General features: G+C 33.1%; 1 long non-coding RNA gene across 2 annotated transcripts; it reads left to right on the top strand.

Annotated features, from left to right (window-relative positions):
- LOC107639366 lies at positions 2,506–9,091 on the top strand. Of its 2 annotated transcripts, none has more exons than XR_002361165.1 (3): positions 2,506–3,141; positions 3,229–3,397; positions 8,992–9,091. It is a non-coding gene; the product is annotated as an uncharacterized LOC107639366 (long non-coding RNA). The 2 variants fall into 2 exon arrangements; XR_001620092.2 differs by lacking the exon at positions 8,992–9,091 and adding an exon at positions 5,580–5,787 and having other exon boundaries at positions 3,229–3,390.

Below are 11,383 nucleotides of genomic sequence, written 5' to 3'. Positions count from 1 at the left end.
AAAATTATTTTGAAAAAGAGTTAGTGATTTTTGAAAATTGGTTTTTGAAAATTAGTTAGTATTTTTCGAAAATTTTTGAAATCAAAAATAGAAAATAAAAATAATTAGTTAATTAAAAAGAAATTTTTGAAAAAGAGGGAAGATATTTTCGAAAATTTAGAGAGAGATAGAGTTAGTTAGGTAGTTTTGAAAAAGTTAAGAAACAAACAAAAAGTTAGTTAGTTAGTTGAAACAAATTTTGAAAAGATAAGAAGTTAGGAAGTTAGAAAAGATATTTTGAAAAGATATTTTTGAAAAAGATAAGATAAGAAGATATTTTAGAAATTAATTTTGAAAAAGATTTGATTTTTAAAATCTCAATTAATGACTTGATTCACAAGAAATCACAAGATATGATTCTAGAACTTAAAGTTTGAATCTTTCTTAACAAGCAAGTAACAAACTTCAAATTTTTGAATCAAAACATTAATTGACTATGTTATTTTCGAAAATTTGATGGAAAAATAAGAAAAAGATTTTTGAAAAATATTTTTGGAATTTTCGAAAATAACTAAGAATTTTGAAAAAGATTTGATTTTTGAAAAAGATTTTGAAAAAAATAAGATTTCCAAATTGAAAATTTGATTTGACTCATTGGCAACAACTTGATTTTTTTTTAAAAATTTTTGAAAAAGTCAACTCAAATTTTCGAATTTGATGAGAGAAAAAGGGAAAGATATTTTTTTGATTTTTGAATTTTTATGAAAACATGAAAAATATGCAATGCATGAAATTTTTAGATCAAAACAATGAATGCATGCAAGAATGCTATGAATGTCAAGATGAACACCAAGAACACTTTGAATGTCATGATGAACATCAAGAACATATTTTTGAAAAAATTTTTAATGCAAAGAAAACATGCAAGACACCAAACTTAGAATTCTTTAATGCTTAGACACTAAGAATTCAAGAATGCATATGATAAACATGAAAAGACACAAAACAAAAATTCATCAAGATCAAACAAGAAGACTTACCAAGAACAACTTGAAGATCATGAAGAACACTATGAATGCATGAATTTTCGAAAAATGCAAGATGCATATGCAAGTGACACCAAACTTATAACATGACTCAAGACTCAAACAAGAAACAGAAAATATTTTTTATTTTTATGATTTTCTAATTTTTTTTTGGATTTTTATTTTATATTTTTCGAAAATTAAAAGGAAAAATAAGGATTCCAAAATTTTTAATATGAATTCCAGGAATCTTGCCATGTTAGTCTAAAGCTTCAGTCCAGGAATTAGACATGGCTCACTAGCCAGCCAAGCTTTCAAAGAAAGCTCCAGTCCAAAACACTAGACATGGCCAATGGCCAGCCAAGCTTTAGCATGTAAATCAGAAACAGTAGCAGGTGGATTAACTCCAACTAGCTTGCTCTTGATAACAAATTGCTGCCTCAGTCCAAATAAAATTAGACATGGCTTTACAGCCAGCCAGGCTTCACATGCTTCATGAAACACTAGAATTCATTCTTAAAAATCTTGAATAAAAATAATATTTTTGAAAACTTTTTTTTTTTTTCGAAAACAATTGAGAAAATACACACAAACTCATAGTAAAGTCCAGAAATATGAATTTAACATAAAAACTAATGAAAACATCCCTAAAAGTAACTAGATCCTACTAAAAACATACTAAAAACAATGCCAAAAAGCGTATAAATTATCCGCTCATCAAAGGGTAAGGTGTTTTCAATAGCCAACCACCAGAGGGCGGATAAAAAGCGACTGAGAATCAAAATCAAGTGCTACATGCAAAAGTTGTTAAACATTAAACTTAAAAGTTGTGAAGAAGCAACTATAAAGCAAAAAGTGTTCAACTAACAGCTATTACACAAAGATGTGTTCAAAGACCCATAAATCGGGCCACATCGAATACATAAATTGAAAGGGACATAAACAGTAGAAATCACAAGGGGTCAAGCTTTGCTCCTGTGGCTGCGGCCTGAGGAGGAGAAGGAATAACCGAGATCGGAACAACCCCGACAGCACCATTCGGACCATGGCGGTCATACCATTCACCACGTGACCCTTGTAACATTAGGAATGATTAAATGGATTTTTATAAATACTTAAAGTTTAAGTAATTTTATTATAATTAGATATTTTGTAAATTGAAATTAAAGTTTCGGTGATAGAAAAATAATAAAAAATTATATCATTTAATTTGAATAATTGAATATTGAGTTTAAACTACATTTTGTAAAAATGTGATTAATATATTTACTTTATGATTTAAATTAAAAATAATTATTTGAGCTCGTTAATAGATTGATAGATAAAATCTCATGCATTTTAAAAGTAATCTTTATAGCATTATATTTGAATTCTAAATTGTTATCCTATCATGAATATTTTGTAAAATTATTATACTACTTGTATATATTTTTTCTTAATTTATCAAATCAAAATCTAATTTAATTTAAGATCACAAATTTCCTAATTGATACCCTAATTTCACAAAACGCACACTACATACGTTCAGAGAAAAGGAAAGAAACAGTGAAGAGAGAAAGGGGAGCTCGAAGGGGGAAGAAGAGAGATCGAGAGGGGGAGATGGAGAAGTCGGGAGTCGGGGAGTAAGGGAATAGGAGGAAGACGCTGGGATGATCAAGAAGGCTTCGACTTCGTCATCCTCGTGCATCCGTCGCTGCTACCATCATCGATCAGAGCTGCTGCACGTGGAGAGAAGGGGAGACGACGTCGCTGTCTCTGTTTGGGATAGCCGCCACCGTTCAAGTCACTACAGGAGGAGAACGCCACTGCGTGAAGCGAGGTGATGAGCGAAGTAGAACGCGTACAGGAAGAAGGAGAACACGACGACTGGGAGGAGGCAGTGCCGCTGCCGTTGCTACTAGGGTTTGTCTTTGGAATTCCTGGTCGCCGCTATCGTTGCGGGTGCGTCAATTCTGTCCTAGCTATTAGAGTTACCATTTCTGAACCATTGTCGCTTTGAAATGATCCTGTCTCGGCCTCTAATATTCCTAATTATACTGTAATCGTTGGAATCGCCACAATTGGAGCTCATTGCTAGAGAAGACAAACTGTTGCACCATCTTCTTTATTTTGACTCTGAACCTCCATTCATAATCCTGTAATGTTTCCACTCTTGTTCTATTTAGAATTTTGTTTCTCTGCTATATTTTTATTTTAATTACGGTAGCCTATACCTTTGTTTTAGTGTTGCTGTGTTCTGCTGGAGCTGTCAAAATTGTTGTTGTTGGAGTGTGATCATGGTTGATGCTGCTGCCGCGTCCCAATAATGTTGGAATTGTTGCTGCTGCTATGAATTCAAAAAGTGCAGGTTTATCGTGGTTAATTCCTTCCGGTTTAGCTAATCGAGGTAGGGAGTTTAAAATGATTTTAATTTAGGAATGCCAACAAGGTTTACTGAATAACTGCAAATTGGGAATAATTGGGACTGAATTGGAGAGTTTGAGATCTTTTCATTAAATATTAGATTTACGGTGAATTTTTGAGTAATGGTTGTGGGATCTGATTTTTACTGCATAATTTTTGGAACAGTAGTAACTTGTTGGCTCTGTTGTGAATATTTCGAATTGAATTTTGAAGCAAAAGCAATTTTAAATGAAACTTTAGTCCTATTATTTTAATTTCATAAAATTTCAAAACGGTTGAACTTGCTGTTTAAAATATACAAATTTTTGAAATACGATGCATTGTGCAATAAAGGCCAGATTCTGTTTTCTTGAATCAGTAACTTTGAGAGTTTATAACTTTTGAACCAGGTTGGATATCGAGGTGCAACCAATTGGAAGTGAAAATTAAGTATGTTTAGCATATGTGACTTAAATTTCAGGGCTATCCATGTTTTAATGAGTAAGTTATAGGACTTCGAAGAAGATAAGTTCATTAACTTTTAAAACAGAATTCTGCAGAAAATTATTCAACTTCTAGGTTATATAACTTCTTCATTAAAAATGATATTGACCTGGAACTAATTGGAAAAGAAACCTGGATGAGTGGAGTTAAACTATAATAACTTTTAAAGTCATGGGATTTAACTTGGATTTTATATTGAATTTTGAATATCACATGCTGCTGCTGTTTTTCTGGTTTTACGCACTGCAGAGCAGTCACAGTTTTTCCTTTATTTCTAAGGCTAGAGAAACCATAAAATTAGAATCTATGGTTTTTTAACAAGCTTGTCTTAAGATGAACGCTTGGACATAAAGTTTGCGCAATTCTGAGTTTATTTGCTATATTAAAAATAGAAAAGAAGATAGAGTGTTGAGAATGTCTGAGTGAGAGTTATGAGTTCATAAAATTAAAGATTAACCTTAGCGTCATAGGGTTGATTCAATGTTGGAATTTGTTTGATTCTGAATTGATTTGCTATTGGAGAGGTTGAAAAGAGTTTGGTAAATTGTTTGGTTGGGACCTGTAAGGGTGGCTAAGTCCTATTTTTAAAGGAGGTTATGTCCAAATTTTTATAAAAGTATAAGGACTTAATCAAAATCAATATTTAAGGCTTATTTAATGATAATAACTTCAATGATTCTTTTATGAAAAGATTATTTGGTATACAAGATTGTTATCAAGGGCGTGGGTCTTGTCTCGCTTGCGTACTTGCAATTATGAAAGAAAAAGGAAAGAGTAAAGTACTTATTCTATGATTATCTGTTGCTTGAGGCAACCCAAGAGATTTTTATTTATTTGTTTGTTGCTTGAAGCAATCCAAGAGATGTTTGTTTGTTGCTTGAGGCAACCCAAGAGATATTGTTTTTTCCTGCGAGTAGAAAGCAGAGGCTGTCTCAATAGAGCTGCTAATAATTATATGCGCATTTATTTGAACGGAAAATCGTATTCGGGAAATCGTGAACTCGTGACCGGATAAATGTGGGGAATACAGGTGCTAACCAACACATGAGCTCATGGCCTGCACTAGAACTAGACATTCATCATATGCATCTATGTGACATTGTTTAGGTGTGTATATTGTAATTGGTTTGCCTAAGTGAATAATTCTGTTTAACTGCTAATTGCTATACTTAATGTAATTGCTCTTGATTGTGTTTGAACCTCATTACCTGTGTTTGTAACTGATTGTTTGGATTGTGGTGATTGGATGTTGATTGAGTTGTTTGGGCCTGAGGCCGTGACTGGTACGTTTGAGATCTAGTTCTGTATAAAGTATCTGACTGGTTCAGCATAGACTTAATGAACCTATGCTTGGAGCAGGATGATCATTTATACCGCGTAGGTAACTTCTTTTATGTTATGGTCTAGTAAAGTATGAAAAATCAAACTGGTTCAGCATAGACTTAATGAACCTATGCTTGGAACAGGTTGGTCATTCATACAGTTTAGGAAACTTTTAAGAGTTTTATAAAGAAAATATGGGTCTAGGATTTTGAATAATTAACTAATTCTTAAAGAAGGTTAATTTTCTTTTAGATGTCTCTGAATGAAATTAACTATTTGCGCTTTATTCTTTACTTTCACGGCATTCTCGACCTCTACTGAGAACATGTGGTTTGGTTCTCACCCCCAAATTTTCCACCCTTTCAGTGACACAGGTTTGAAGATGCAATATGAAGCTGCAAGCGATTAGTAGGCTTTCTTTATGCTTTTAATTGCTTTCATAGAGTCCCCTCGCTCTGGTCCTTTGAGGTTTTATTTTAACAGAGGGGTAGGTGTTGTATCTGGGTTTATATGACTTCTTATGTATAAGAATTACTATTAATAATACTTATGTGATTGTTATTATTATTTGCAATGTTTATCATTGATACATGTCTTTAATGAAAAAAAAAACAAACAAAATTTTCTGGCATTCTTCTTAAAACTGAAACGCAAAATCGATACAAAGGCTCAGTAACTAAGTAGTTAATATTAGAAAAGGTCACGTAACGTTCTTTCTAGTAGAAATACCGTTACTTAAGCAAGGTATTTTGCTGGAAGGGATGTTACAATATGGTATCAGAGCAGTCCTTCCTGTAGAGCCTTGGGAGTGGACTGACTATGCTTCATTGCATACTTTGAGTGTCTGTCATGCTTTCTAACTTGTTCTGATGACAAGAGTTTGTTTTATATGCATGACTGTCTCGTGATTAACGCTATTAGTTTACCATTGCATACCTCATGGTATCAAGTTTGGCTAACTTAATACTAATGATTTATGTATATGGAACACTAATGGGTTATCATAGACGAAATAGAAGTGATAGGTTAACGCGAATTACGAGGTTTTGGGAACGTTAAAACTAAATTCTAGAGATTAGTTCCGTTTTAACGTATGATCTTTATTCGTGCTTAGCGTTATCTCTTTCTCTACTATTTGTATTCGAATTTCTAGTTTTTGATCTCTTTCTTGTTAACCTTGCATTATCATTCGTGCATATCCTTGCTTGACTCTGTATCTGGTTGTTGTTTGAATCATTTGAAATATTTATCCTTACCTTACAAACTTTATGCTTCTTGCTCTAAACTCTGATTTATTTAGGTGTAACATACCTTTTCTTGTAATTTCCTTCTTGAGTAATTGTTTCAGATTTTCTTCGAGAAGAATTTCAATTTACATCTTTTCTTACTTGACTGTATCCACAACCCTTGCTTAAATTTTGATGGGATTGTTTTTAATTCAGCCTAGACTTTCTTACATAAACTCTGAAACTTCTTTATGTAGTTTGATCTTGTTTATCTGTGATATACCACTTACTTTTATTGATTTATAGAAAATTTTGTTTCAGAATTTATTCTTTAAATAAAAGCTGATTTTCTGCCAACTTTACTATAATTCTATGGCTATCCTTACCTAATTATGTACTTAAGTATCCTCCAAAATTTTTAAAGAAAATATTTTGCCCTTAACATCAAACAAGCTTTAATTTACAAACCATGCATGATTTGTTTTGATTTAAAAATTAAATTGATATAACATATTATTTATACTAAGTTTAGTACTTTGAAAAATGTTAGATTTATATATATTCTTTTGAAAAAGATAAACTAATTCCCTCTATTTCAAATTGAAGTTGTTTAAAATTGTTGTACTATTTTCCCTAATAACATTCATATTGAAATTGTTCGATTCATAATTTCTTCCTAAGCTTCGAATTAACTCCCTTTATGCTCCATTTCATTGCTTATATATATCCTTGTTTGTTGACGATCTCATGTATTCCTTCAAAACCTTGCGAAATACCATCTTTGTCCAACTGTGAACTTGAGTATTCTTCCAATTTCTCGCATAAACCTTTCGTGCCGTTTGTCTTTCTTTTCTCATATTTCGTATTTCTTATATGCGCTAGTTCTTAGGGACGCGATTTGTGCGTGTGGAAAGTGAATTTGGTTAGTATACAAAGTTATAAGGAGTTGTGGAGTTTTGAGACGACGAAAGGAAGTGCTCATGCTTTGTTAAACGTTCTGAACGAATATTGTGCCTATTTGATTTTGGATTTCAAAATTTATCATGAGTTAAGTTATTTTATCAACTCTTGCATTACCTAGTATATTTTCTTCTACGTTTATGTGATATGATTTTCTTGGTATCTTTAAAATATTCAAAAGGGGATGTGAATATAAATCTTTTCTTCATCTTATATCAATTTTTGAGGGCAAAAATTTTTGTAAGTTGGATAGAATGTAACATCCCACATTTTTGAAAATCTAATTATGAATAAATTGTGATTTTATTTTATTAAGTTTAAACTTTATAATTTTAAAAATTAGATATTTTGTAAATTAAAATTAAAGTTTTGGTAATAGAAAAATAATAAAATGTTATATCATTTAATTTGAATCATTAAATATTGAGTTTAAACTACATTTTATAAAAATGTGATTAATATATTTACTTTATGATTTAAATTAAAAATAATTATTTGAGCTCGTTAATAGATTGATAGATAAAATCTCATGCGTTTTAAAAGTAATCTTTATAGAATTATATTTGAATTCTAAATTGTTATCCTGTCATGAATATTTTGTAAAATTGTTATATTACTTGTATATATTTTTCCCTAATTTATCAAATCAAAATCTAATTTAATTTAAGATCACAAATTTCCTAATTGATACCCTAATTTCACAAAACACACACTACATACGTTCAGAGAAAAGGAAAGAAACAGTGAAGAGAGAAAGAGGGGCTCGAAGGGGGAAGAAGAGAGATCGAGAGGGGGAGATGGAGAAGTCGGGAGTCGGGGAGTAAGGGATTAGGAGGAAGACGCTGGGATGATCAAGAAGTCTTCAACTTCGTCATCCTCGTGCATCCGTCGTTGCTACCATCATCGATCAGAGCTGCTGCGCGTGGAGAGAAGGGGAGACGATGTCGCTGTCTCTATTTGGGATAGCCGCCACCGTTCAAGTCACTATAGGAGGAGAACGCCACCGCATGAAGCAAGGTGATGAGCGAAGTAGAACGCGTACAGGAAGAAGGAGAACACGATGGCTGGGAGGAGGCAGCGCCGCTGCCGTTGCTACTAGGGTTTGTCTTTGGAATTCTTGGTCGCCGCTATCGTTGTGGGTGAGTCAATTCTGTCCTAGCTATTAGAGTTACCATTTCTGAACCATTGTCCCTTTGAAATGATCCTGTCTCGGCCTCTAATATTCCTAATTATACTGTATTCGTTGGAATCGCCACAATTGGAGCTCATCACTAGAGAAGACAAACTGTTGCGCCATCTTCTTCATTTTGACTCTGAACCTCCATTCATAATCCTGTAATGTTTCCACTCTTGTTCTATTTAGAATTTTGCTTCTTTGCTATTTTCTTATTTGAATTACGGTAGCCGATACCTTTGTTTTAGTGTTGCTGTGTTCTGCTGGAGCTGTCAAAATTGTTGTTTTTGGAGTGTGATCATGGTTGATGCTGCTGCCGCGTCCCAATAATGTTGGAATTGTTGCTACTGCTATGAATTCAAAAAGAGCAGGTTTATCGTGGTTAATTCCTTCCGGTTTAGCTAATCGAGGTAGGGAGTTTAAAATGATTTTAATTTAGGAATGCCAACAAGGTTTACTGAATAACTGCAAATAGTATTAATAGTTGTGAGTAATTAATTGATTATATGAATGTAGGATTGTGATTGCGATTGTGCTTGGTGCTGTGATTGAATTGATTGTAATTATGTCTGGTAGATGATTGAATTATTGATTGTTGGTTGTTGAAATGGTTGTTTGGTATATTGCTATGGCTGTGAAAGTGACTTGAGATTAGTAGAGGATTGTGGTTTTGACTGATTATGTATAAATGGTTGAGAATTTTGAAGAATTAGGGCCTAAAAGACTAAACTATTATTAAGAATCTAGTTTTCAAAATAGAATGGTTACTTTGAGGACGGCCTAGTAATTTGCTAGTGATCGAAATGGTATGAGATTAAAATCTGAATAAACTTTAACAAGTGTAGTTGTTAGTATTTGATAAACCCCGATTTTGTAGTTTATCTTGTGCTTAATTTGGGGGATTTTATCACATTTTCCCACATTTATTCAATGAAATAGCATGGTTTTGTAATTCTCCCTTGAATTGTGCTTAAGTGTAAAAATATGCTTTTTAGGCCCTTAAATTAGTGATTTTAATCCACTTTAATTCCATTCGATGCCTTGATGTGTTTGTTGAGTGATTTCATGTTCATAAGGCAAGTATTGGATAGAAGAAGTGAGAAGAAAAGCATGTAGGGTGGGAGAACTCATGAAGAAATGAAGGAACCGTAAAGCTGTCAAGCCCGACCTCTTCGCACTCAAACAACCATAACTTGAGCTACAGAGGTCCAAATGAAGCGGTTTCAGTTGCGTTGGAAAGCTAACATCTGGGGCTTCGCAATGATATAAAATTTTCTATATGTTGCTTCGCGTTCAGGGGCGCACACGCGCCATGTACGCGTGCGCGCCGATGGAGCACGTGGGTCCACTAAAGAGAAATTGCCCCCAGCGATTTTTCAACTCATTTTGGGTCCAATCCAACCCATTTCTGATGCTATTGAACCTAAGGATTGAAGGGGGAATGAACCAAGTAGTCATAGTTTAGTTTTCATCATGTTTTAGGGTAGAATTCTAGAGAGAGAGGCTCTCTCTACTCTCTAGATTTTAGGGTAGTTTAGGTTAATCACTCTCAATTTTCTCTTTCAATTCTTGTTTTGATTTAGTTTTTCTTCTTAATTTCTTGTATTACATCTTTGATCTTTTAGTTTTACTTGTTCATTTCCTTCATTTTGTTACTTTTATGCTTATGAACCCTTGTTGGATTTCCATTTTCTTCTAATGTAAATTTATGTTTTCATGTCTCTTTTATGTTGATCTTGATTGTTAGTGTTGATTTCTTGCTTATGTTAGTTATGGGTTTCATTAATTCTTGCGATTTGTGTTGTTTACTTTTCTTGAACTCTAGGTGTTTGATATAATGTTTCCTTTAGTTCTTGAGTAGTTTTCTTGACTCTTGGCCTAGGCTAAGGGAATTGAGTGACCTTGAGTCATTGGGTCTCATTGAATTGGTAATTTGAGAACCCTTGGTGATCAATTTGATACTCATTGACGCTAACCCACTACTAATCTAATTAGTAGGTAGGTTGGGACTTATGGGTTGATGTGATCAAAGCCATTTGACGTACTTCAAGTCTAGGAGTAGATATTACGTACTTAAGACTTTTGGAAGTAGACTTAATGAGCTTGGCCTCTCGTAATTATCAATATATGGTTTGTAGACAAGGATGGTGATCTCAATTACCTAAGTCTTAGCCAAGAGTTCTTTATCTTGCTTTCTTTAATTACTTGCTTAATTTACTTTCTTGCCATTTATTTTTCTTGCCCATTGAAAATCAAACCCCCTTGTTCTTTATAGCCAATAATTGAGCACTTAATTGTAATTTCTTGTGAGATGACCCAGAGTCTAAATACTCTGGTTAATTCTTATTCGGGGTTTGTTACATGTGACAACTCAAAATTTTTGATGTGGAAATTGTTTGATGGTTTGGAGCTATGCTTACAACGAAGTATTTCTTTCTATAAGAAGAAAATCTAGACCATTGAGCAAAATTCGTTCATCAGGGTTTAAATTTAAAGGTTTCGTATTAACTGAAGATTTAGTTATGATTTTTCAAAGTTAAGCCGTAAAATCTTATTTTCTGCATTATCTTTAAGTGAAAACAGTAATTTCGAAAGCCTGTAACTAATTATGTGATGATCAGAATTGCGTTGAACTAAGTCCTGGTTAAACTTGGGAATAATTGGGACTGAATTGGAGAGTTTAAGATCTTTTCATTAAATATAAGATTTATGGTGAATTTTTGAGTAATGGTTGTGGGATCTGATTTTTACTGCAGAATTTTTGGAACAGCAGTAACTTGTTGGTTCTGCTGTGAATGTTCCGAGTTGAA

This window comes from Arachis ipaensis, chromosome B04 (assembly GCF_000816755.2).
Source record: "Arachis ipaensis cultivar K30076 chromosome B04, Araip1.1, whole genome shotgun sequence".
Taxonomy (NCBI): domain Eukaryota; kingdom Viridiplantae; phylum Streptophyta; class Magnoliopsida; order Fabales; family Fabaceae; genus Arachis; species Arachis ipaensis.
This window is presented reverse-complemented; position numbering and strand designations above follow the sequence as displayed.